The sequence below is a fragment of the Mesoplodon bidens genome (assembly GCF_964165515.1).
Source record: "Mesoplodon bidens genome assembly, chromosome: 12".
Classification (NCBI taxonomy): Eukaryota; Metazoa; Chordata; class Mammalia; order Artiodactyla; family Ziphiidae; genus Mesoplodon; species Mesoplodon bidens.
Window position 1 is genome coordinate 38,610,830 of NC_138168.1, and position 27,572 is coordinate 38,638,401.

The window sequence follows — 27,572 nt, forward strand, 5'->3', positions numbered from 1 at the left end:
AGCGGTCACATCTTAATGTGGGTATGATTCCTAAAAGTAGAATTTGTTATGGAGAGAGTCTCAGAAATTGCAAATAACCTGTCATGTAAAGGAGAATGAGTTTCAGGGTGGAGATTACTTCAGTGTCCAGTGAGCTCTATTCTCCCCTGTCTAGAGAGAAGCAGAGAACATGACTACACCAGCAACTGACTGGATGAACTTTGTTCTGAAAGCACTAGTAATATTCAATTCCCAACTCAATCCTTTACTTTTCTATAATAATAATTCTAATCCTGTACAACTATCTTGGAAATATATGAGCATATTATGAAGCACCCCTTATTCCTCAATAAGAATTGAACAAGGAACTAAAAAGTGACAAGATAAATGAAACACTGAACATACTGGATATACATTATCCGTTCCTTTGTGTGTATATCAATGTTTTCAAGAAAATCTAAACAAAGCAAAATACTTTTTAAAAAACATTGAATTGCTTGAAATAAAAAGGTATGGGATACATAGTTCAGAAAATTCTGACATTCTCCCATTATTAAATTAAATTTAATAAATCTGAATGTATGACTATGTTTCAATACTTTTAAATTAATTTATATTAATATTTAAATTTTCTATTTTCCTAAAGATCTCTGAAAAACCATACAAGAAATAAGAAGTAATATACATGAGAAAATCTCTTAGTAAACCGTAAGATGTTTGTGTCTATGTGCATGTGTGTGCACATATGCAAGTGTGCAGGCATGTTTGCTAGAGAACATTTTATGAGGGCATTTACAGACATAATCATGAGCGAATGTACGTTTTTTTATAGCCAAGGCAAAGGAAGCATGCCTTCATTTAGAAACTTCTGAAAAAACACTGTGATAACCTACTGAGACTGGAATTGCTTTTCTTCACAACATCACACCCACCTTTCTTTAGATGCCTGTAGTATAGAGTTTAAGTGTTGTAAGTACAATATGCTCTCCTTGAATCATTTTTGTTCATTAAATGCATTTTGTACTTCAAATACCATTCCAAGATTATACATTTGATAGCTCAAAAAGATGCACATGCTGCTTTTAGAGTTCAGGATGTGGAATAAGGGAACCCCAAAAGTCTTAGAACATACAAGTTATATAAATGAAAATGTGAAACTTCAGATTATTAAGGCTTTTCTGAAACACCTGATACATTTAAATCCTTCATTACCTAATGTTATTATTTATTTTCAGCAATTAAAGTTTAATTTTCTATACCCTTAAGCAAAAACTCAGAAAAAAGTCATTCTTTACCTGATGTTAAAAGCAAATATAGATACATATATGTGTATATATATATTATATGTATATATATGGCTTATATATGGCATATATATAGATTCATACAGATATATACACACATATCTATATCCATATTTATATTCCCAGGAGAGACTTAAGCATGGTTTTACCTGCCTTTGGGGAATTGTAAGGTAACAAAATCAATACCAAACCTTTATACCTACAACTCCTTTTTTTGGTGCTCCTGTAAATGTTATTTTTAAAAAGTTCAATATCCATATTTTCCTTGCTAGTGCATAGATATAAAATTAAGTTTTACATATTGATTTTTTCCTACAACCTTACCAAACTCAATTATTATTTCCTGTGCTTTTCTGTTGGCTAAGGAGCTTATAGAGGTCTACCTCCATTTCCCCTCTTCACTTCTTTGTTATGCATTTAATTTTTATATATGTTATAAACACAATATATTGCTACTACCTTTTTTGTACACAGTTAACATTTAGTTTCATTAAAGATAATAAAAAAATGATTTTGACATTTACCTTGATTTTATTTTCAGCACTTTAATTTTTGTGTGTAGAAAGAAGGGATTCATGTTTTTATCTAGTAACATATTCCTTCTGCCTGAAGAGTTTCTCCAATATTTATTGAACTACAGGTCTGTTGCCAAGGAATTCTCTTTAATGTTTGATTACTTTAAAAGGGTCTTTATTCTCCCCTCAATTTTGAAATATATTTGCATTGGTTACAGAATACTAGTTTCACAGTTTTGTTTTTTCTCTCAGCATATAAAACACATCATTCCATTCTGTTCTGGCTTGCATAGTTTCTGATAAGAAGTCTGTTTTGATTCTTCCTTTTGTTCCCTTTACAAAAAAAAAATTGTGTGTGTGTGTGTGTGTGGCTGCAATGAAGACTTTTTCTTTCCTTTAAAGCAGTTTACTGATTTACTGCTTTATTACTCAGCCATAAAAAGAAACGAAATTGAGTTATTTGTAGTGAGGTGGATGGACCTAGAATCTGTCATACAGAGTGAATTAAGTCAGAAAGAGAAAGACAAATACCGTATGCTAACACATATATATGGAACCTAAGGAAAAAAAAAAAAGTCATGAAGAACCTAGGGGTAAGACAGGAATAAAGACACAGACCTACTAGAGAATGGACTTGAGGATAGGGGGAGGGGGAAGGGTAAGCTGTGACAAAGTGAGAGAGTGGCATGGACATATATACACTACCAAACGTAAAATAGATAGCTAGTGGGAAGCAGCCACATAGCACAGGGAGATCAGCTCAGTGCTTTGTGACCACCTAGAAGGGTGGGATAGGGAGGGTGAGTGGGAGGGAGATGCAAGAGGGAAGAGGTATGGGAACATATGTATATATATAACTGATTTACTTTGTTATAAAGCAGAAACTAACACACCATTGTAAAGCAATTATACTCCAATAAAGATGTTAAAAAAATAAAAAATAAAGCAGTTTCAATATGCTATGACTGTGTGGGTGTGTTGGTGTGTTTTTGATATTTATCCTACTTGATATTTTTCAAGTTTCTTAAATCTGTAAGAGTCATTAATTTTGGTAGAAAAAAGATGGCTGATATTTCATCAAATATTTCTTTGTCGTGTTCTATCTTCTCCTCTTGGCATTCCAAATTATACAGATGTTAAACCCTTTTATATTATCTCGCAGTTCTTGGATACTCTGTTTTGTTAGTTTCATTTTTCTCCTTTTATAAATTGTTTTGATTAAGCCTAACTCTCAGGCATTTTGACTCTGTGTCTTGAGGGTAAGCTCTTCCCAGCCACAATATTTAAATATTTTCTACGTTTTTTACATTGTTGTCATATCTAGTGCCACAGATGAAAAAAAAATACTCCATATTTGTAAACATGTAATGAAACTTAACTTGATTCATATTCTATTCATGGGTTCACTGATCATAAATTAAAGTCGATTCAAATGCTTATCTTTTATGTGCTATTTATCTTCTGATTATTTTTGAGTTTCTAGTATTAATTGATCTTTGCTAGCGAGACTGTAACTTTGAGAAAAACTTTGAAGGACTGTATGTGAATGTAAAATTCCAGAGTACCAGACATTGGTTTTCTGTAGCTTTCTCACTTGCTCACTTTCTTATTCACACTCTTCTTCTCCCCAATCATACACAAATAATTTATTTCCTTGTTTCTTCTAAATAACTTGAGATGAATTTGATATCATATCCACTTCTATTGAAAATTCTCTTATTGACTAATCCTTGGTTTATGGTCAAATGTTGTTGCTTGTCTCAACAATATTCTTAATAGCTTTTTAAATGTCTGGTCCATGATTCAATTCAGAATCATACATTTCAATTAGTCACCATGAAAGTAAAGTTTCCTTTATTCCGAAGTAATACACCGGCCTTTGTTTGACATTCATGATCTTGGTATTTTTGAATAGGTCAAGCCAGTCATTTTTTTTAAATGTTGAAATATATATTTTATTACATATTTTTGAATTAATAATGTTTCATCCAGGTTTAAAACATTTTATAAGCCCTTAAAAATGCCTAAATATCAGACACTGTGCCTATAATGTTAAATGTATGTAAAACAAATTCCTGAGAACAGTCACCTTTACTTCATTCATCAGATGAACAAATCCTTATTGAATTTCTCCTCTGGGCCAGGCTCTGCCCTGTGCTGGCAGTGAGAAGACAGTGATGAAAAGAGTACAGCCTCAAGAAACATAAATATCATATGATATAACTTATATGCTAAGAAACAGACTCACAAGATAGAAAACAAGCTTATGGTTACCAAACGGGAAAGGCTGGGGGGCTGTGAGGGGGATAAATTAGAAGTTTGGGATTAAAAGACACACATTACTATATATAAAATAGATAAACAACAAGGAACTACTGTATAGCACAGGGAACTATATTCAATACCTTGTAATAATGTATAATGGAAAAGAATCTGAAAAAGAATATATATATACACACATATATATGTATATACATACATATATGTATATATATATGAATCACTTTGCTATACACTGAGACTAACACAACATTGTAAATCAACTATGCTTCAATAATAATAATAATAATAAAAGAGTACGGCCTCTGCCCCTGTGGAGCAAAGAGTTGAGTGAGGAGAGACATAAAAAATACTTTTCCAGACTCATAATGGCAACCATTATTGCATGCTATGAAAGGAATTGGAATGGCGTAGTGAAAGAATACAAACAAGTATCTGATTTAGGTTGGGATGGAGTCAGAGAAGTCCTCCCTATGGAGGTGACTTCTGACTTGCAACTTAAAGGGTGAGTAGTAGTAAGTTAAATGAAAGGCATCTCAGAAACTGAAACACATGTGAGAAAGTCAGAGCAGGAGGAGCCCACTAATGGAGGACGAAAGTGGTTTAAGGTGAAGACAAAAGATGTAGTGTCACCAGAGTATATGAGTCCCCTCAGGTTTATTAAGAATTTCAGTGCTATCAGAAGTGCAGTTTTAACCACAGAAAGCATTTATGGAGGGGGTCACATGATTAGATCTGCATTTACTTCCATAGAGCCACCTTGATTCTCCCTATTTTTTCAATATAATTGTCTTAAGTATTTCCTCAACAAACATTGAGCATAATGTCAGACGGTATTATAATTTTAGCCTTAATCATCAAATATGATATAATAAACCCATAAGATGAAAAACAGTTGTTTTATTGTTCTTTCATTTCTTACCCTATTTTGTTGTTCTTTCCTTTTCTGAAGTTCCAGGCCTATTTGGAGAATTCCTTTAGCCAGCCTTCAAGAATAGTTTTGCTAGCAACAAATTCTGTTTTCCTTCATCTAAACTTGTCTGTATTTCTCCTTCGTTCCTGATTCCTTTCACTGGATACACAATTTGCCTTCGTTACTTTCAGTACTTGACATGTTGTACCGCTTCCTTCTGCCTCAATTCCCAGCAAGGTCCTGTGGACACTAGGGGTGAGTAAGGGAGAAGCTGAGACTGTCAACCAACTCTGCCCCCGACTTTGACTTTGTTCTGCCTTGTGGATGCCAGGTGGATATGGAGGCACAGTTCCTTAACGCTGGTGATGACTGTGGATGCTGTGGGTGGAGCAGAGTGGTGACTGGCCCCTCTTTGCCCTAAGTCATTCAGTCTCCGTGCTGCCCAGCAGCGGAGAAAGCTCAATTTGTGAACCCTACTAACACTGCCCTGGGGTGAAATCAGAGTGCTACCCGCCACCGGCCTCTCTGTCTCAGGGGTGGAAAACCAGCTCCCTGCTAGGTCCAATTGACACCACCCTGCCTCCTGCTTCCGGGTTGATGAGGGGGGCGGGGCGGAGTTTGAAAATCAGCCTCTCACGGGCCCTGCTAAAGTCACAGGAAGCAGGGGGGCGGATACAGTTTTTCCCTAGGCGTTCGTCTGGAGCAGGGTAAGTACGGCCGATAAAGTTTTCTGTTGTTAAGCCACCCTTTTTCTGGCTCTTTGGCTAGAGCCAACGGGAGCTTTTACTGGAGCTTTGGTCTGTGCCTGTGGGCGGTTCCGAACAGCGAGTTTCTTGAGTGCTCTGTGGGGATGTACAGGGAGTAGCAAAGAGACTCAGGGAACTCACTGCCATTTGTTAGCTAGGACAAGGCAGCATTTGAAAAGAGCCTTAGGAGTGCGGTGGAGAATGCGGTGTTTGGTTTCCACCCTAATATGATTAAGTTTTCTACAGGACAGCGGTAATATCACAGAGTGGAGACGATGATTGGTAAAGTACAAATTCAGAAAAAAATGAGAAAGCAGTGTGGAAAGAAACACGTTTGTCTGTTTCTCTCGAGCTGTATGGGATAAACACTATTATGTTTTTTTCAAAATCATTTCCTTTCATTATATATAAATGTTAGCCTAAGTATGAGTCCATTAGAACACATTTGACACCTTGGAAGAAATGAGAGCAATAGATAGAAATAAAATGAGCTACTAGGCAGCACATTTAAGTGGTTTGTTTTTCACAATGTGTCCCAAAAAGGAGACAAGGTGTCTGACATGCAGTCTTTTAAGTGTCTTTCTCTCCAAAACATATCTGAGCATCCAAATGTGGAAGAGAAGAAATTGGGTATCTCAAAATGACTCTTTTAAGAGCTTTCTCTAGCTTCCAAAGAGATTTGTTTCCTTCTAAGAGATTTATTTTGTTATTATCACATCTGAAATGCACTAGGAAGAAGAAGACTTTTGTTAGCTCAGAACAATAGTAAATCAGCTATCCTAAGTGCAGTTCTGTCTTAAAGATTTATTTTGTTTTGTTATAATTGAGATGAGTCAAGGAGACAGTAGTATGGAAACACTTTTGATTCTGCTTCAGGACAAAGGTCAGTAACTTAAGACTCAAGTTTCCTCATAGTAAAAACACTTTCTAAATATCTTTGATGGGAAATGCTGCTCTGGTGAGGACTAGATCTGTCAGCGTACAACAGAAAGCAAAATACAGCATAACACTAAGAACCTGCTGTCCACTAAAATGAGAGAAGTGTTTTAGAAAATATATTTTATACTCTATTCTTAGGGTACATCGAGCAAACTAACTACAGGATAGAAATTGCTGTTTTACTGAGATCATCTGCTTCATGCTTTTTGAGATAGCTCCATTTCTATAGCAGAACTGCCAACTTTTACACTGTATTAGATGTAGTTTTTGTCAGGGACACATCCACCTCACACTGTTAAAGTATCTGGCTTTTAGGTTAATTTGCCTTTTGCTACTCCACATTTTTATGTAAAGGATTGTTAAAGCAGATAAGAAAAAAAAAACACACAAAGAGCAGAGTTCTACTCCTAGCTCTATGACCTATGATCTCTGTGTGCTTGGGAAAAAACTGTAAGCTTTCTTACCAGGGGGGAAGGGTGGGAGGAAGGGATAGTTAGGGAATTTGAGATTGACATGTACACACTGCTTTATTTAGAATGGATAACCAACAAGGACCATACAGGGACCTGTAGGCACAGGGAACTCTGCTCAATATTATGTAAAAACCTAAATGGGGTTTTTCCCTGGTGGCGCAGTGGTTGAGAGTCCGCCTGCCGATTCAGGGGGCACGGGTTCGTGCCCCAGTCCGGGAAGATCCCACATGCTGCAGAGCGGCTAGGCCCGCGAGCCATGGCCGCTGAGCCTACGCGTCCAGAGCCTGTGCTCCGCAATGGGAGAGGCCACAACAGTGAGAGGCCCACGTACCGCAAAAAAAAAAAAAAATATATATATATATATATATATATATATATATGTACGAGTTCACAATTCAAATGTAAGATTTGAGGAAAATATATATATATATATACTTAAAATGTAATTCGATCACCTCCATAGTACCACATTTTGAAAACTCATTGCCTTTAACCACCTAGCAGACAGCTCAAGCAGGAAACAGAACTTAAATCTCCTGAGATTTCTTTATACAGTTTTTCTCTGAAAAATGCACTTTCTCTTAACATTCACAATTACTCAAGATGATCATGTACATGAAAGGAAACAATTTTTTTATAAAGTGATGGAGTTTTTACTTTTTATTTTTGATGGGGGATATGCTGCTGGTAAAATGAGAAAGCAGACAAACATTATGCTCCTGTTAGAAGGCATCCTTTAAAGGGCTATTTTAGATTAACTAATAAATAAATAGATAGATGCTAATTGTTTTAATATAAAATTTCCAAAAGAGTAGGTTATCAAATGATCCCTCTTTAACAGTGCAATAAACCATGTAGGATTTTTTTTAATTTCTTTTATGTGGACCAATTTAAAGTCTTTACTGAATTTGTTACAATATTGCTTCTGTTTTGTTTTGGCTTTTTGGCCATGAGGCATGTGGGATCTTAGCTCCCTGACCAGGGATCGAACCTGCACCCCCTGCACTGGAAGGTAAAGTCTTTCCTGGACCGCCAGGGAAGTCCCTATGATTTTTAAATTTTGGTTTAGTGTTTGGATTATCAACGTAACTGTGTCCTAATTCCCATAATCAGATGTCTAAGCTAGCTGACTTAGACTACAAAGATATATTCAATAGTTTTAATGTTACATTTGAAAAATCTCGAGAATATAGGAAAATGAAGCAACAACTAAATGTGTTACAAAATGGTACAAAAAGCATGCAGGTCTTAAGTACATACATATAATTTTTAAATTAGAACTATTCAGAAAATATGAAGACCTGTCTTAGATAAAAAGTAGAGGAGGAATGGTGGGGTTTGTCCAATAATCCATCCATATGTTTGGGAAAATCTTTTTAAAGTTCATTTCAAATTATGAAATAATAAATTTTAAACTTATGGAAAAATGACATAATTTTTGAAAAGGGTGTATTTAATCTCATACTGGGAGAGAAGCAAAATTCATTTGTAGGGGTGAACTGACTTTAACTTTGTTTATTACACTTGCATTATTTAACAAAGTAGTCACACCTTTGCAATAATTTCAGTTTTACTACACTTTTATTGGCCAAGAAATACATCCAGAGTCCCTCCAAGTACATTCAGAAATCTAGTTCATGACGTGCAAGATAATTTGCACAATCAATGTGGGACAAAAGAAATACTTGCTTAAAATGTAAGTGCCCAAATTCCCATCACTAAAGAAATTTGCCTGCTGGAGAGACACATTTTGACTTCACTAATCAAGTTTATTTTCTTTACTGTAATAACACTTGTAATTGAGCTAGGGTAGCAGTCAAACAAATTTCACTCCTAAAGAAAATTAACAGGACTATAAATGGAAATGCCTCTGAAGCTGCAGTTTATGCAGTTTTACAGTTTAATGCAAAGCATTATAGTAAGGATACTCCTCATTGCCAAAAGTTGCCTCACAACAAATAATCCAAAAGAACTGGCACAGGTTCCATTCATCCCCTCTCTACTGGGCAATAAAGGACACAATTTCTCTCTTGAATCGGGAACCAAGGATGTATGCATGGAACACCTTGGGACCAGGAGGCTCAACATGGGTTCTCAGTCAGAACTTCTTATACCCTGCTGGTCAGATGGGCACATTCTTGCTACATGACTGGCCCCAATGATAGAGCTCTGTGGATTTCATTAAAACTAGGTTCAAATCATAAATGTCAATGTTATCAATAAAACATGCAAAAAAAAACATGCAGACAACCTAGTATAAACTTCCCTGAAATTTTCCTTGGATCCACGGTTACAAAAAAAAAAAATCATTATTAATCAATATATTGCATGGCTTGTCTAGGTGTCCAAAGCATGTACATTTCTGACTTTAACAAACCAGCCCAGGCTAATTTTAGTTTCCCATAGCACAGAAATCTTTTTCTTAATTTTTACCTCCCTTGATAATCAGATATTGAATAAAGCATTTAGTTTGGATATCTTGATATTATAAAATATTTTGTGTATACTTTACACATAGATAGAGCTATAGTACTTTATGCTATCATTGTCACCAAATGATGGAGGCTTTAGACTTACTTAAATAAGTTTATATAATTACTTACTCTTTTGTCTTATTGATAATTGTAAATCCAAATAAAAATTAGATACAAATAATCCTTTTACGGTGATCGTGGTAGAGCAATATGCAGCATTCATAAGTCTGTCATCCTCCTATTTGTTCTTTAAGTTGCTCTTAGTTGTAATTCATCTGATTTGGGTCTTTTATGTCATATGTTTTTCCCTTATAATTAGAGGATTACACTTTTTACATTTACATTTTTACCTCTTTGAAAGAAGATTTAAATTATGTTTTATATCACATTTGCTAGAGTTCTCTCCCAATTCTTCACTTGTCAGAATTATTTTTTGGTGGAACAAAACTGAAGTAACATGGGTTTGTTTTACTGAAACTGTTTCAAATATTGCCCAGTGTGCTAAAGTTGGTGATACCGATTTTGTGCTATAATTCAAGGTTGTTTTCGTTTAGTATATGAAATGACATTTTATTCCTTATGTTACCTCTTTAGTACTTTAATTCCATAATGTGTACCGAATATCTACTTTTTGGAGGAAATTTTATAGTAGAGGAAATGACATAAACAAATGTGTAGAGGTATAAAATGGCATGGTGTAATACCAGTGCAGGAAGCTAGAGAAAGTTGAATATTTAAAGTTTAAACTGTGATGTGGAAAATCATGCTTGTGTTTAATTACAAACAGAGTTGTTAAAATGCTTTAAACAATGAGTGTGTAGTATAGACTTCTGGGAGGTACAAAATGATGAACACAAAGTTTATTCACTAATGTCTGAATATGTGATAGCAAACAACATTACATACGTGAAGTTTGAACCTGAGGGTCCTGAGTGAGAAAGGTAGGTTGTAAGGAAGGAATAACTCTTCAGGGCTTTTCTTTTTTACTTTTTTTTTTTTTTTAAGTTCTTGTGCTACTCTGGAAAATAGAGCCTGTCTATCCCTGATGGATTGGAGTACTGTCCACAATTCTCCCCTCTCCTTGTATCCACTCTCTTTGCCATGTAACTTTGCATTTTCTCCTTTGAAAGACAGAGTGTATTCCTTTGTCTCTTGACTCCAGGCATGGATATTTGACTTGCTGTTGCCTATTAAATATATGTGAAAGTGACAATATGCCCATTTAGAGCCTACACTCTTGCACCTGTGCCACTGCCATGAGTAGCACATGTCCTTGCTAGCCTACTGATATTAGAGACTTAGCAGCTGACCCAGTTCCATCTGTCCCTTAGAGATTTTTAACCAGCTGAGTCAGTAAAACCTCTCCAACCTATCCACAGACCTGTAAGAAATATATGTTATCAGGGTATTCAAATGAGAGTTTGTTTATTTTTGTTATGCAGCAATAGTTGACGAATATATATTTTTAGTCTTTAGTTTCTTCCTCATGAAGCTCTATCACTTTTCAATATTACAGTCCAAAATGGATGGATTAAAGGATAAAGAAGTTAGATGTAGGTAGGTCTGTGAATGCCAGGTAGTTGTTATAAATTATCATATATCAAGTCAAAATTACTACAAGAGAAAATATGTTAAAAATATTTGCTTTGTGTCCATACTTTCCTTTCCATATAAGAACAAGAGTGATCTTATCAAAACAAAAAAAATGTGTTTATTATAATAAAAATAAAATCCCAAACTTTTGCGAGGCCACTCTGCATGATCTGACCCATACCCTCCCCTCAAGCCTTATCTTAATCTGTACTCTCACGTTCATTAATTTGTCCAGCCACACTGATCTCATTAAAATCCAGCAAAAATTATAATTCTATACCCCTTGCCACTACACATTTTGCACTTCTCCTACCCTCTCTGAACAACTTTATTTTTCTGGATATTACTGAGTTCTTCAGGATTTCACGTGGTTCACTCCAGTTATCATTTAGGTCTCAGCTCAAGTGCCATTCATCATAGAGTTCTCCTTGACTAGGACATCTAAGATCAACCCTCTACCCTCAGTCAATATCTCCTATTACCTAGTTTTACCGTCTTTTTATCACATACCATTCTCTGATAATTCTTTATTTGATTACTTTATTGCTGTTCTCTCACCAGTATGTAAGTCTTGAAAGCAGTTTTAGCTATGGCGTTTGTGCTCACAGCTGTACCCACAGAACTTAAAACTTTGCCCCAAATAGAACAAATTCTCAAAAATGTGTTATACCAAAGAGCAAAGAAATTGGAAAACTTTGGTTGATGATGTATATATTATAATCCTATTTTAGTCATGTTGCTTAACAAGGTTCAAACAGGTAGACCGACTATCTCAGTGTCACCCAAATAGTTAACGGCAGAACTTTAACTCCAATAGTGTTGACTCCATGGATGATTATATTTCCATCAACATTGCACATGATATTTCCATGAACACTGAATAGGCTCCTTAGGGTAAACAAGGTCAGATGCCTATGCTTCTCATTTCTCTGTAGTAGATGAAGATTTTTAAAAGACCCTTTTTTATTGAGAGTTCCCTCCCTCCCCAAGGTGACTTATACTACATAGATGAAATCCACAAGTACCTCAGGAGCTATAAAAATTCAGTTAAATTTCATGTAACTAAAAAGCTGTTCATTTTGCAATTAATAAAACATAATAAAGAGATAAAGAAATATTTCAGGAGTTTCAAAATATCTAGTTATATCATTTTCAAGAATCTGGTGTCATATCATTCACTTAGATGAAGTTAAGGAATTCAGTGCAAGAATGAGAGAAAAATTTTAATTTGTCTCATTTTTTCTTTTGTTTGGACTCTGTCACCAAGTGTCTTATTAAGTGGGCTTAAGTACAACAATTAGAATCAGTCTGGGTTTTGGATTTTTTAAGACTAAAAGGTCAAACTAGGCAGATCACTTGGAATTATAAATACAGCTTATTAGATTAGCCAGTTTGTCATATTTTATTTTAAATGAAAAAAATTTTTAATTGGAAAAAGTTTTAATAACACTGAAGGAAAATATCAAATGCATACTGGATATCTTGTCTCTTATGTGAGCAAACATATCTTCCTCTGTAAACTAAATGGCCTGCTTATCGTTCCCCCTTCTCTTTGAATACTTATTCCATTCATAGTTCAGGAACTCACTTTTTTAGCTCACATTCTATCCTTACTAAACTATTCTTAGGCGCCAGTAAAGGCACTAAGCTTCAAACTATTTTTTGTTTAGGCCTTTATCTGCTTTTTAGTATCAAATCCCATTCTTAACCCACCATCACTACATCATCAATCTTAGATTGACATCACTCTAAAACTTTTTTTTATCCAATGGATAGAGTGGCTTTCTCCAAAATAGCTTTATTGTTTTAGCATCCATATTTTAAGATAAACAAATACAATCCCATTGTTTTCAACCAGGTCCCTATGTTCCTATGTATTCCAGGTGAAAATGCACTCCTTCCAGGAAGGCAAACCTTTGTTTCCCTCTTTTTTTCTGAAACCAACCAAAAGTAAGAGGTTCAAGAAACAGAAACTACATTTAATGAAATCAGAAAACACTTTTAAATGCAACTATAAATGAAATCTATAAATAAATGAAGATTATCTGATAAAAGCAGAAAATACTGACCAGAATGAAACAAGAAGCTGGAAGCTATAGATCACAGGTAACATTGGCAAGCACAGAATTTTACAAATCAAGGGGCACATCCTGAGAGACAGCATCAAGAATCTCTTGTTGAGAACATGGGTTAGCTGTGGAATCCTCTCAGAATCTCATTTATATCAGAGAATGCAAAGACAGAAAGGGCCAAACAAGGAAGTCTGCAGAAGCGGTACCTTTTTAAGAAGAAATTTAGCAGGTGGTAGTAACCCAGCCTTAACTATCAAATTAAGCAAAGTAAAAGGAGACTCCTATCCCCCCAACAATTACTCTTCTTTAGAAAACTCTGTATCATAAAGTGTTATATATGGATTAAGTGAAACTTTGAAAGCCCAGAGAATTCCTCTGTGACCTCAGCCATGTTCTCCTTCTACATGGAGCACATTAAAGAAAAAATAAAATAAAATTAAAAAACCTACTTCAAAATATGAGTATTAATTTAAAAAGGACTCATAAAACTAAAAGACCAAAATGAAAAAAAATGTAAAGGAACAAAACATAAAGTCTATAAAAATGGAAAAATTTGCTTTAGAGAACATGAGAATTGTAAAAAAAAAAAAAAAGAACATTTCCATGGATCCAGGTGAATAAAGTTGGTATTTTGAAATCAAGAGCAAAAGTAGTAAAATATTACTTAAAACATTCATGATTTTAAAACATGAGCTAAGGAAGATAAAAGAATGAAAAACTCAGTCTCGAAAACATGTAAAAGAAAAATACGACCACCCATGGAAATAAATCCTGTATTAGAGGAAATAATAGAAAAGAGATACTGTTGAGAAATTATATCCAGGAATAGAAGAGAGTCTTGAAAAACTAAGCAAAACTTTAAAATAATTATTAGTAAATGACAAGATGTAAAACTCTTAAAGGAAATGAACTATACAGGTAATGGTGTTGTGAAAAACAACAATACCTGGAATAGAAAAATATTTAAAACATTGTTTAAAATAAACTTTTTCTCAGTAAACAAGACTTGAATTTAGAGATTAAAAGAGCACATCACCTCCCAGATTAAAAAAAATCGTATTAATTGGTTATATTGAGACATATGTTTAGTAGAGTTACTGGGATATGTATTTACAAAGAAAAATAAAAGGCAATAAGAAAGAAGAGTCATTGATAATGGAAAAATATTGAAATGGTCCCTGACCTCTTTAAAGCTGGATTTAATGTGAGAAAATAATGAAATATTATCTACCAAGTCTTTGGGAATCTTTGGCATGATCCATTAGTATATATTTTGCTAAACTGTTCCTCAATTATAAAGTAAGCAACAAATATTTTCAAATATACAAGATTTCTAGGAAAATATTACTAATAAGCAGGATGTAGACATTGACGTTTTAGCCAAGTGACAGAAAATCAGTGCGGTTGTAGTAAAAAATTGACGTTAAGTTTTGAAGTCATACAAAATAGACCTAAGGTTAAAATAATCAGAATAATGGTTACAGAATTATAGCATATAAGGATGATATAGAAATAAAAATAAAGTCACATAAATCAGAATATGCAAGTGGAGAAAAGATGAGGCTCTATATTAGATTGTTTAATGTAAGGTGAATAGTAAAATATTAGAGTTTTGAAGATAACTAGTATAACTTGAAACAGTCTTCCGAATATCAGAAAGAATGCACACAGGTGTGTACACATGAGTACATGTGCACACATGTGCACGCAGCACGTGCGTGCACGCACACACACACACGAAGAAGAAACACTACATAGTAAAACTATAAGTTTTATCACTGGGAACACAGAGCAATGTGAATAGTATGATACCCTGAGTAAAAAAAGCTAGGATATATAGACAAGCACATTTGCTGGTAGAAGGATACACAAAAATCTTTTGACACTATTACTGGAAAAGGTTTTTGGGATCTGTAGCTAAGAAGCTGGAAAGAGACAATTTACTGAATACTTTTGAATTGGTTTACACTGTTAGTGTAGTTTTGACAGATTAAAAAATAATCTACTGAAAACTATTTTTTGAAGTACCTCCTAATACATATCTTGTATTTTGACTATGGTGCTTTTCTTCCATAGTATGTGAGCACAGAACTTGACAAATAATAGATGTAAAAAGAAACTTGATTGTAAAAACCACAGGGAAATGTCTTTGTTTTATTTTTTTTGCAGTAACTTTTAAAAAATAAATAATGGTAAAATATAGGTGGTGTGATATTTTCAAAACTTTAAATGTCTTGTTCACTTAAAGCTATTGTTTAAATTAAAACAGATAAACATATTCATTACTCATCAATCTCTCAGAATAGGCTCTTGCACTCTGTAGAGTTGTCTATACTGCAGTGATTTAAATGCATATTGGTTTAAATACGAAAATTTACTTTTCTAAATTTATCAACAGTATCTGTAATTTATTATTTTTATACATTTCCTATTTTATTGAAGTATAGTTTTATATTGTTATATTAGTTTCAGATTACAGCATAGTGAATCAATATTTTTATAGATTATACTTCATGTAAAGTTACTACAAAATAATGGCTCTATTTCCCTGTGCTGTACAATATATCTTCCTTTTTGCTTATCTATTTTATACATAGTAGTTTGTATATCTTAATGCCATAACCTTATCTGGCCCCTCCCTTTCCCTCTCCACACTGCTATCTGCTAGTTTGTTTTCTATATCTGAGAGTTTGTTTTTGTTTTGTTATATACATTTATTTTTAGATTCCACATATGAGTGATATTATACAGTATTTGTCTTTCCCTGTCTGACTTATTTTACTAAGCATAAAATTTCTAGGTCTACCCATTTTGCTGCAAATGGCAGAATTTTATTGCTTTTTATGGCTGAATATATGTGTGTGTGTGTGTGTGTGTGTGTGTGTGTGTGTGTGTGTGTGTGTATATATATAGACATCTCCATTCATCTGTTGATGGGTAGTTGGGTTGCTTCCATATCTTGGCAATTATAAATAATGCTGCTGTGAACATTGGGGTGCATGTATCTTTTCAAATTAATGTTTTTGTTTCCTTCTGCTATATACACAGGAGCAGAGTTGCTGGATCATATGATAGTTCTACTTTTAGTTTTTTGAAGAACTTCCATAGTGGCTACATCAACTTACATTCCCACCAACAGTACACAAGGGTTCCCATTTCTCCACATCCTTGCCAACATTTGTTATTTGTAGACTTTTTGAAGTCTGCTATTCATTCCTTCGAGCATGTTTTTCATAAGTTATTGTCAATATATTCTTCAGTTTAGACTGATTTTTATATTTCATAGTTCCTTGGTAAAATTGTCACTGTGTTCATCTGTTCTCTTCCCTAATTGATTTAGCAGTCTTATTAGTAATGCTTTAAATTCTTTATATGTTATTTCTCTTTCATTATTTTTTCTGGAGTTTTCTCTTACTCTTTCAATTGACAACAGTTCTGTTTTTTTCATTTTGCTTAACTTTTTCTGTCTCTATGAATTTAGGTCAAACAGTTACCTGCTGAATCTTGAAGGGGTTCCTTATGTGAGAGCATCCTTATACAGTCTGCATGTGCCTGTTCTCTTTGGTGGGATTGCTGGATCTGATATGAATAGAAGCCATGTCTTTTCTCAGGGTGTGCTGGCAGTTATCACCTTGGTAGGAAGTGGGGTTGGAGATAGAGTGACCAGGGCCAGAGCCAGGCAGGAGGTGGGGCTTCCCCTTTGCTCAGTGGCCATTACCTTCCTATTAGGGATGGTGTTGGATCCCAAGGTGATGGAGCTGAGGACCTGAGGGTCTGGTCTGAGCTGGCTCTGTTCCCTTTAAGTGTGTGCTCTCCCCCTCCCAACACTGGTACCCTTGCTCCAAAGATTGGAGTTCTTGACTCACAATAGGGTAACAGGCTGTGGCAGGCCAGTTGAAGACAGAGGTGTGGGCTGCCTCCAATGTGTAGCCTGTGCAAGTGCCAGCAAGGGCTGCCCCCACTGCATCTGAGTCTCCTTTGTCCCTCACAGGTGATCACTCCCCCAGGCCTAGCCCACCCCCACCCCCTCTGTTGTGGAGCTGTGCCACAGTGCAGGTGGGGCCCTCCCGTGATCTTAGTGTGTACTGGGGCATGGGCTGGTGCTGTCTGGCCACTCTCTGAGATTGGGGATCACCCCTTGATGTGCTCCCTGTGAAAGCACCAGCAATGGCCACCCCTGCCACACTTAGACACTGCCCCAGGTCAGTCAGAGTCACCTCTCCATCCCTGGACCAAGCTCTCTCCCTGTTCAAGGGAGCCCTTGCTCTGGCGGTGGGCTATGACGTGAAGCAAGTGGGGCTAGAGTGTTCACTTGGCTCAGGCTGGGTCACATGCTGGGCTGGCCATGGGGAAGTGGGCAGCTCCTCATGAGTTCCCAATCTATCTTTTCCACCCTGCCTCGGGAGCCAGCCAGCACCCACACGCTCCTCACAAGCAGAGTCCAGCCCTCCTATTAGCCCCAGCGACACTCCAACCAGCCAAGGGGGCTGATTTTACCTTTGTTGGACCCCAGGACCTGGGCATCCAATATGTGGCTCTAACTGCTCACTCCTGAGGGCGATCTCCACCCCTATATTTTCCCTCTTCCTCTGAGTCCCCTCCCCATGGCACAGGTCCGACCTGATCCCTTCTCTTTTCTTCCTACCTGATTCCATGTGGATCTTTCTTACAGCCTTGGCTGTAATGGAATCTTTCTGCCAGTTTCCAGTTTGTTTTCAGTGAGAATTGTTCCACATGTAGATGTATTTTTGATGTGTTTGTGAGGGAAGGTGAGTTCCACATCCCCCTACTCCACCATCCTCACCAATCCCCTCTATTTGTCATTTATTAAAAGAGTAATAGTTGTAGCAATACTGTGCTGTTAAATGCTTTCAAAAAAAACTATATCAGAGAAGACTCTGACCATGAAGGGTTCACCAAACTGGCCATTCCATCCAGAAAAACAAAAAAACAAAGATTTTGTGTTTATTCTGGATGCACAAGAGAGGCACATACTAGTATGTGAATTCACATTCTTAAATATATAAATGATGGTTGCAGTATACTCTTTAAATAAATGTCATTTGTAATGTAATGTGAGGAAAATACAAGGATGTTTTCATATACACAAATAATATCTGGGTTCAGGAATACATATTATCCTTTAGGGTAAATTAAGGTAACCTTTCCTGCCTCTGTTTTTTGATAAGATCAAACAAGATTACTTGGAATTTATAGTTTTAAAATGAATTTAGTATCTCAGATGTCTCAACTACTAGAATAATTTTCTAACTTTTTTTTGTTTGTTTGCGGTACACGGGCCTCTCACTGTTGTGGCCTCTCCCGTTGCAGAGCACAGGCTCCGGACATGCAGGCTCAGTGGCCATGGCTCACGGGCCCAGCCGCTCCACGGCATGGGGGATCTTCCCAGACCGGGGCATAAACCCGTGTCCCCTGCATCGGCAGGCAGACTCTCAACCACTGCGCCACCAGGGAAGCTCAATTTTCTAACATTTTATATGAACCTCTTATAGTCAGAAAATAGTTATCAAATGACATTCTTGAATCTGAGGTTAATGAAGCCCTAGTAGTTCCTATTGTAAGTACTGATTTCCAAATTAACTAGGAAAGTTGATAATTTATTTATCATGTGAAAATATTCCATTATCTGGCTTCTGATAAAATTGAAAAATAAGCTGAATTTCAAATGTCATTAATATTTTGTAATGCACAAAGTTGATTTTACTTTTCACTGTGGAGAGATAAATTTCTCAAGTGCCTCTATAATTTGAGCATGTATTAATATTGGTCTGATATCTATCTATTACATTAGAATGCCTTAATCCAGGGCTTTTAAATGTGTATTTTACTGCCTTTATAATGTGGATACCCGCTTAAGCTAAGTCTCATGTTATAACATAAAGTCACACTATACTCATCACTTGAGTGGACTTAAGATGTTTTTCCTTTTCTCTTATGGCTGCCATGACTTAAAATGACCTTGCCCAGGGCAAAAATAAGTCTATCTGATCTGTTTATAAATTTATTAGTTGAAAGCCTCTTCTAGGACACATAGAAGTTATCTACATTGAAGTAATTACCCAAACACAAAGACACTTTATCTACATTCAGAACAGATTGTTTCTGGGTTGAAGTAGTGCCCTTCTGACCAGCCTGCATTGATTCACACTACTTTTACTGAAAATAATTGAATCATTTTGCCCTCTTCTTCTCAAGAAAAAGATTTTTTTCTTGCTTGACAGTATGAATGCCATTTGTTTCAGAGTCATTATTAATGATTAAGAAAGGCAGTCAAATAAAACATATTTAACTTTAAAAAATGGAAATATGTTCTGATATTCAAGCATGCTATTATTCAGAAACAAGTAAATTAAAACAAAAATGAGATGTCATTCACCTATCTAATTTTTCAAAAGCAAGGGTGTGGTGAAATAAGTACGCCCATATCTTGTTGTTGAGAATGAACACTAATATTGTGCTTAAGAGAGCAACCTAGATATATCAATCAAAAACTATAATGTGCATAATCATTGAGCCAGCATTTCTAATTCTAGGATTTTACCTTACAAAAATGATCATCAAAATATAAGTTGTTATAAAATGGTTCATTGGAACATTGCTTATATGAGCAAACAAATTTTAAAAAAGAATTACTATATAATTATTTACAAAAATCATCATATTCTGTATTGCATTATTTATAATATAAACAAATATAATAATCCAATCTATGGAAATGGAAGTAGGCATTAGAAAGGATGAACTTTATGGACAGTAAAGATCTCTACGAGAACTCAAGGTACAATATAATTGTCAGAATAATATGTGTAACATTACTTCTGGGGATGGGAATGAATTGGGAGATTTTTTGCTTTCTTGTAGATGGACTTTAGTGTTTTAATTTCATATTTTGCCATATAATTGTAGCTATTTCACAATGAATAAATATCAATGTAAAATTTTAATGAAACAATTTTAAAAATAAAATAAGGCTTATTTAATAATACATTGGGTTTTCTAACATAGATTATATATTTATAAAAGAGGGTTCTTTTGGATATATTTTAACTTTGGTAGTATTTAATTTTTCTACACAAAAAAGTCAAAATTTCAACTAACATAATTGTACACTGAAGTAGTAGAGATAAATGGTACAAGTCTCAATATGCATATATGTATACTAGTGTTCCTATGAGTAATTATATGGAAAACAACTCAGTTAATTCCTTACTACTTTAAATATACCATAATGATCTGCTGTGAGTCATAAAAAGATCAATATTAAAGTGTTTTGTGAAAATTAATATGTTTCATAGGTAATTTTTTTTACATATGTTAGCACAACATAATATACATATTTCTCCCTGTTTTTAAAATGACTCATCTTTCAGAGTCTCTGGAACAATTTTGAGACATAAAAATTTCTATCTCTACCTATATATATAAAATGATAATTATTGGATCTATTCAATGAATATATAGCATTTTTGTTGAAAATAAAATTTGAGTTCTAGATCTTATCTGCCCTGTAAACACATTCATAGCAATCAGATATTTTTAAAAGAATAATGTAATAATAAAATATTCTAAATGGATCAGTATAAAGAATTTTGCCTCTGCTCATATTTATCAGCTAGAAATAATTAACTAAGGCAAATTAAATTATTATCAAAAATGATAAGAATTGTACCTGTATATCCCATATATCAAGTGCAACTTAGAATTATTTTTAATGTATGTCATGAGAAGGGAGTTATAAGGCCTTAGGACTCCAAGTACAGGTTAATTTCTAACCATTTTCTCTTTTCATTTCAAGCTTTGTCACTGGACTAATACATTTGGTTCCTTATTCTGTTTTCATTACTCTGTGATTTCACAATTGACAGGAAAATAAATAAATTATTTGTAGTTTTCTTTTCTTTGTTCAGAAGAATGCATTATTAAAGAACTTTATACCATTCATTGCAGCCTACTGCACTGTATGTTTCATTTGTTTTGACAATGATGTTAACACAAATAGAAAGAGACTCAGTACATTTTGGAGAAAATAATTAGAATAAAGAAAATGGTACAAATATAATCGATTCTGACCTACATTCTGTTTGTCAGTCTTTCTTGGCAAAATAAAACATGTCCTAATAGGTACAGATTTACTCACAAACATGTCTCATATGTATTACTGAAAATATTCTATAATACTTTTACTAGAGCCATGATAGGTTTAAGAGAATATCATAAGTTTTGGATTTCTTATAAATCAATACTTTATCAATATGATATGCTTTCTTTACCATTTTATTTTTATATATTTACTAGTTTAGGTCACATATACACCATAATTAGTTAAATTACATATACCATCTAGAACAATGAAAAGGCCAAAATACTTTCTAAGTTTCTAATTTAATTTGCCTTATTCAAAATTAAAAGAAATTGATTATTGCTTTGGTTTTCCTCAAAGAATCTTCAGTCATTCACTTGTTTTATAAGCCATTAGATTTACGTACTAAATATTTACTATATTTTTTCTTTAAACATTTATTTAATTAAAAGCATAATGACTAAATTGTATTGAAATCTGTATATTTTAGATGAGCTAGCTTCAAAACTAAATTTTTCTTGCATTCTATAACATATGTTTTATTATGATGATTTGACAGTGTTTTCAAATTAATATTGGATAAACATAAATTTTTTAAAAATAGTTCTAAAGTTTTAAATGGTTATTAAAACACTGGTCATGCAAAGATCAATATTGTAGCTTCACTGACTACAATGCTTAAAGAATGCTCACAAGGAATAGAGAAATCCTTAGAATTTGTTGGAGGATCATCAGCTGCAATTTGAAATATTTTCATGCATACTTGTGGCATTTTCTTATCCATAGCCCTTCAAATTATTTTTTCCAAGAGTCAGTGTTTGTAGAATAACTATGTTATCCTCATCAGTCTTATCATCTTCTGGACAAATCCTGTGTACTCTACAATATATTCACTAATAGAAATATTTACATTGAAGAAAATTACAAATCCAGTAATTTGTAATTGTTTTCTGTCCTACATGGCTTTTCTTCAGAATTATAGCTAAAACAATTGAGAAATAATCAACAAATGGTTTCATTCATTATATCTGTTACAGTATCAAATCTTTGCTTTTGTATTAATCCTCTGAAAAATATATATAATTATTATTTGGTGTAGAAGTTTATATTCTGAATAAATGCCCTACTATAATGCCATAAAATTTTCTGTGGTTTATGCCAGGTAATACTCATTAGTACACTCAGTAACTTTCTTAGATGATCTTCTGAACATTAGATATCACTATACCACACATAAAGTCAAATATGCTGAGTTCAACAATAGCACAGGTTTTTTTTCTCATTTTCTTATTACCTCCAATCTTCGTATTCAATAGTAATACATTTCTAAATCAAATATCAATCCTTAGCTGTTATTAATACTATTGATTATGCACATGCCTTTTACTTTCTTAGTGTTTAATATAAACTAAGTGTTGCCAGTCTTCTTGCACTCTCATTTTTTAGTTGAAAAGTATGCTGTTTAAATATTATATAATATAAAATTGGAATGTAAAATAATGTAAGAATTGCATAATACATCAATTTGTCATCCGTCCACACATTGCTACCTATAGCTAAATAGCCTTTTACTTCTATTACCCTTTCTCTTTCTTTTCCCCCAAATTTTATCCTAACTCCAGGTGTTAGCCTTTCTTCCCTATTCTTACATTTCTATGAAATGTTCATATTTCTCTTTGATGTTGTCTTCATTATTTCCATGATTGCAAGAGAATGAGACTATGCTCCAAGCATAGTCTATATATGGCACAGGGAATGAGTCACATGCCAGAAAAGATGAACTTGAACACAATGTCCAATGTAAGCTTTCCTCCTACTTTAACTCCACCCTACTACCACTGTTGTGTATGCCTACTACAAAAAGAGCTGCTCTCTTTAGCTTTTCTGGAGAGAAACTATGCTTGGCTAAGTAAGGACAAGGTCTTCGGGACAGTAGTAGAATGTTGGGAGTGGGGGTATTACTGGTGTTATAGCATATTGGAGTCTTCTCTGATATCAAAGACACATAAACAGTACTAGGACAAGGATAAACCTACTCTGTCCTGCTCCTGAGTAGGGGAGGAATATATAACGCTGTTTCACTTTTACTCCAAACTGGCCTAGTTGATCTCGGATAAGGGTGGGAGCTGGAATTACTGAGATCGTTATATAGACCTCAGTGGAGACCTGCAGTTCAAACATTTAAAAATGAGTGCCCTTCACATCTTGGCATGTTGCCTTTGGCTTAGTTTGTTCCCTGTTGAAAATTACCTTTCAGGTAATCTATCAATCACCTATAGTAATATAATCCGTGATGGATACAGGTTTTATGGGTGTCAAGTTTTATATATCTGGGCATGCAATTTTTAAAAAAGAACATACAATTATGAAAACAAATAAAATAACAAGGATAAACAAAATAGATAGTGAACAACGTAAACGTATTCTAATAAAGCCAAACTAAATGTATTCCACTGTGTAACTTTTCCTTAGCCAGATCCAAAAAATGCCATACCTTCTACAGTGTCCCCCAACAGGTGAGGAAACGTGCCCTAGAGAAGCAGAGGTGAATCAACACATAAAAGTCTTGTATTTGCAAATTTTCCAAAATCACATAACCATATGAACATATTACTAGTGTCTATCTTAAGAGCTTAGTAGGCTCCAAGTAAGAGAGGACCACTAAATCTTAAGCTTCGTTAGAGTCATGGTGAATTTGAATTAATAGTCTTTCATATATTTTTCTGCATTCAGTTTTGCTAAAGGTACTTATGGATGCATGTGTGACAAGGCTTATATCTTTATAAGGTTTGTTTCTTTATCTATAAGGAGCTCTTATAGTTAAATACAAAACTGGGCAAGAGAAAAGAAAATGAAATTCACAAAATAATAAATGTAAATGACCAATAGACACAACTTCACTATCTAACAAAGAAGTATCAATAAAATTCACATCATTAAAATATGAAAGGCTGGGCTTCCCTGGTGGCGCAGTGGTTGAGAGTCCGCCTGCCAATGCAGAGGACACGGGTTCGTGCCCCGGTCCGGGAAGATCCCATATGCCATGGAGCGGCTGGGCCCGTGAGCCATGGCCGCTGAGCCTGCGCGTCCGGAGTCTGTGCTCCGCAACGGGTGAGGCCACAACAGTGAGAGGCTCGCGTACCAAAAAAATATATATATATATGAAAGGCTTTTGAAAAAAATGACAATAACAATGGCGTTTATAAAGATGTGCTATATCAGCAAGATAACTGATGTTGGTATAAAATGGTTCCACCTTTCTAAAGGGAATCTGTATATGAAAAGCTTTCTATTGTTTGTGCACTTTAAAACACAAATAGTATCCTTAGTAATTTATCTTAAAGAAATAGTCTAAGATAAATACAAATAATTTTATACTAACTTATCTATTGCAGCATTGTCTGCTTTAGCAAATAACTTCAAAATACTAAATGTGACACATAGTGGAATTACTCCATTTTTATGCATTTATCCATGCAATGAAGCAGTTATTGAAGTTCATGTTTGCAAAACATTTCTATCATAATATTATCTGAAATAAACATGCATGTACAATATCATTTAATTCTGTCAGATATCTGGATAAGTGACAGATTGATATTTAAACAGAAAAAGAGCTTCTAAAATGTTCCCTAAAATGTTAACAGTAGTCAAATTTATATACATTTATATATATATATCAATTTATAAATGGTGATTATATTGTTATAGTATCATTACAATTTTTATAATTTACAAGATTTTCTAAAATGGACTATAAGAGTTAAGGATATCTTATTTCCTCATCCTGTTATCAGTCATCTATTTATTAAATGTACAGGTTAATGCAATGTATCAATATTTCAATATTTTTTCAAAATTTAAATTATATGAAATGTGATTTTATTTGAACATCCTTCTACTCTTTTCATTCTATTTAGTTTACTTTGTGTGTAACAACAACAGTAAGTAGCATTTTAAGCAATTTAGAGTGTACTAAGCATTTTACTTAGTCCAGATACTTTACACATTCCAAATTCACCTGACAATTTCAACCCCAGTTTACATACAAGGAAGTTGAGGTTCTGAAAAATTAAGTAATCTATCCAAGATGAAGCAGCTAGTATGAGCAGCATCGAGGTTTTCAGCCCAGGTATTTTGGTATCATATGCTTCCTCCATGATATCACACTGCCTCACAAATTACTGGTAAAACAGGAAGGGGCTTATTAATATGTATGTGTGAGACTTATAACCAAGCAGTTTATGAGATGAACTGATACAAAATGAGAATTTTTCTTATAGCTAATCTGATATCATTTGACCAGATTTATTAATTTATTTAAATATACAAAAGCATGTAATTGACAATAATGGACCAGAAAAGTGTTGTGGGTATTAGAGATGCACAAATAATAAATGAAGATCTATCTTTTTAGTGGTGCAGGTAATGTGGTGAGGAACATAGAGCTGGTAGAAACTAGTATGCATTCTAGTGCTTATATCCAGCCCATTTGCTTTGGTGCAACAGTTTGCTTATTAATTTTAGGATAAGCTTAACCTTTGTCCATGTTCCAAACCTTACTAAGAAATGATTCTACATATTTTATTTTATGAGATAATTTAAAAATTCATCTCCTGAATTTATTTCAATTTATATTGTTATTTCTGTACACTTTCCCAAAGGCCTTCAAAAATTGGCCTGTTTACAATGGATAAAAATAAGGTGATTTTTTGTGTGTGAGACACCTCGTTTAGATTTAGAGAAGCTCAGCTCAGATCAAATTACATTCTGAAACAGAATTCATGTATACAAATTATGAACAGTGCCACGATTAACTTAGAATTGGATGCTCATTATCCTGCTGTTTTGTTCCATTTTTGTTCACATGTCAAAAAAATCAAATATAAATGCAATTACTTTCCAGGAGGAAATAAATGGCAGCACTTCAACATTCAAAAAGCCAACAATCACAATCACAATGCCAGATGACCAAAGCAATAACTCTGGGAAGATAACAGGCAAGCAATTGACCCTGGAGCCACGTCATCAAATCATTCAAAGAAATCTTAGATCAATGGAGGAGGGTTGTAGCGTGTCTTTATAAGGTAAATAAAACATATTAAAATCACTCCTTCTCAGTATGACTATATGATTTTGTTAACCTCTATTAAGCCCCCTCAATTTGATGGCAGCTAAATAGTAGCAAAGAATCTCTGAATTAAAACTTTTACAAAAGTCCAACTCTCCTAAGCCTATGTTGTATTTGCATGCCATATTGGTCATACTAAGTCTTTATCTGTTTATAGAGAAAGACAGTGAATTCCTTCTTAGAATAATATACCATTGTTGTGTCTCCCAGTTTTCAGTTGAAGAAAGGGGCTAAACTGGATGCTGAAATATTGTATTGGATGTCAAAACTTTTCTAAATATCTGAATTCATTTTGTGAAATTAAAATTTTATTTGTTCAAAACTACAATGAGGTATCACCTCACACTGGTCAGAATGGCCATCATCAAAAAATCTCCAAACAATAAATGCTGGAGAGGGTGTGAAGAAAAGGGAACCCTCTTGCACTGTTGGTGGGAATGGAAATTGATACAGCCACTATGGAGAAGGTTCCTTAAAAAACTAAAAACAGAACTACCGTATGACCCAGCAATCCCACTACTAGGCATATACCCTGAGAAAACCATAATTCAAAAAGAGTCATATACCACAATGTTCACTGCGGCTCTATTTACAATAGCCAGGACATGGAAGCAACCTAAGTGTCCATCGACAGATGAATGGATAAAGAAGATGTGGCACATATATACAATGGAATATTACTCAGCCATAAAAAGAAATGAAATTGAGATATTTGTAGTGAGGTGGATGGACCGAGAGTCCGTCATACAGAGTGAAGTAAGTCAGAAAGAGAATAACAAATACTGTATGTTAACACATATACATGGAATCTAAAGAAAAAAAAAGGTTCTGACGGACCTAGAGGCAAGACAGGAATAAAGATGCAGACGTAGAGAATGGACTAGAGGACACAGGGAAGGGGAAGGGTAAGCTGGGACGAAGTGAGAGAGTGGCATGGACATATATACACTACCAAATGTAAAACAGATAACTAGTGGGAAGCTGCCATATAGCACAGGGAGATCAGCTCGGTGCTTTGTGAGGGTGAGAGGGAGATGCAAGAGGGAGGGGAT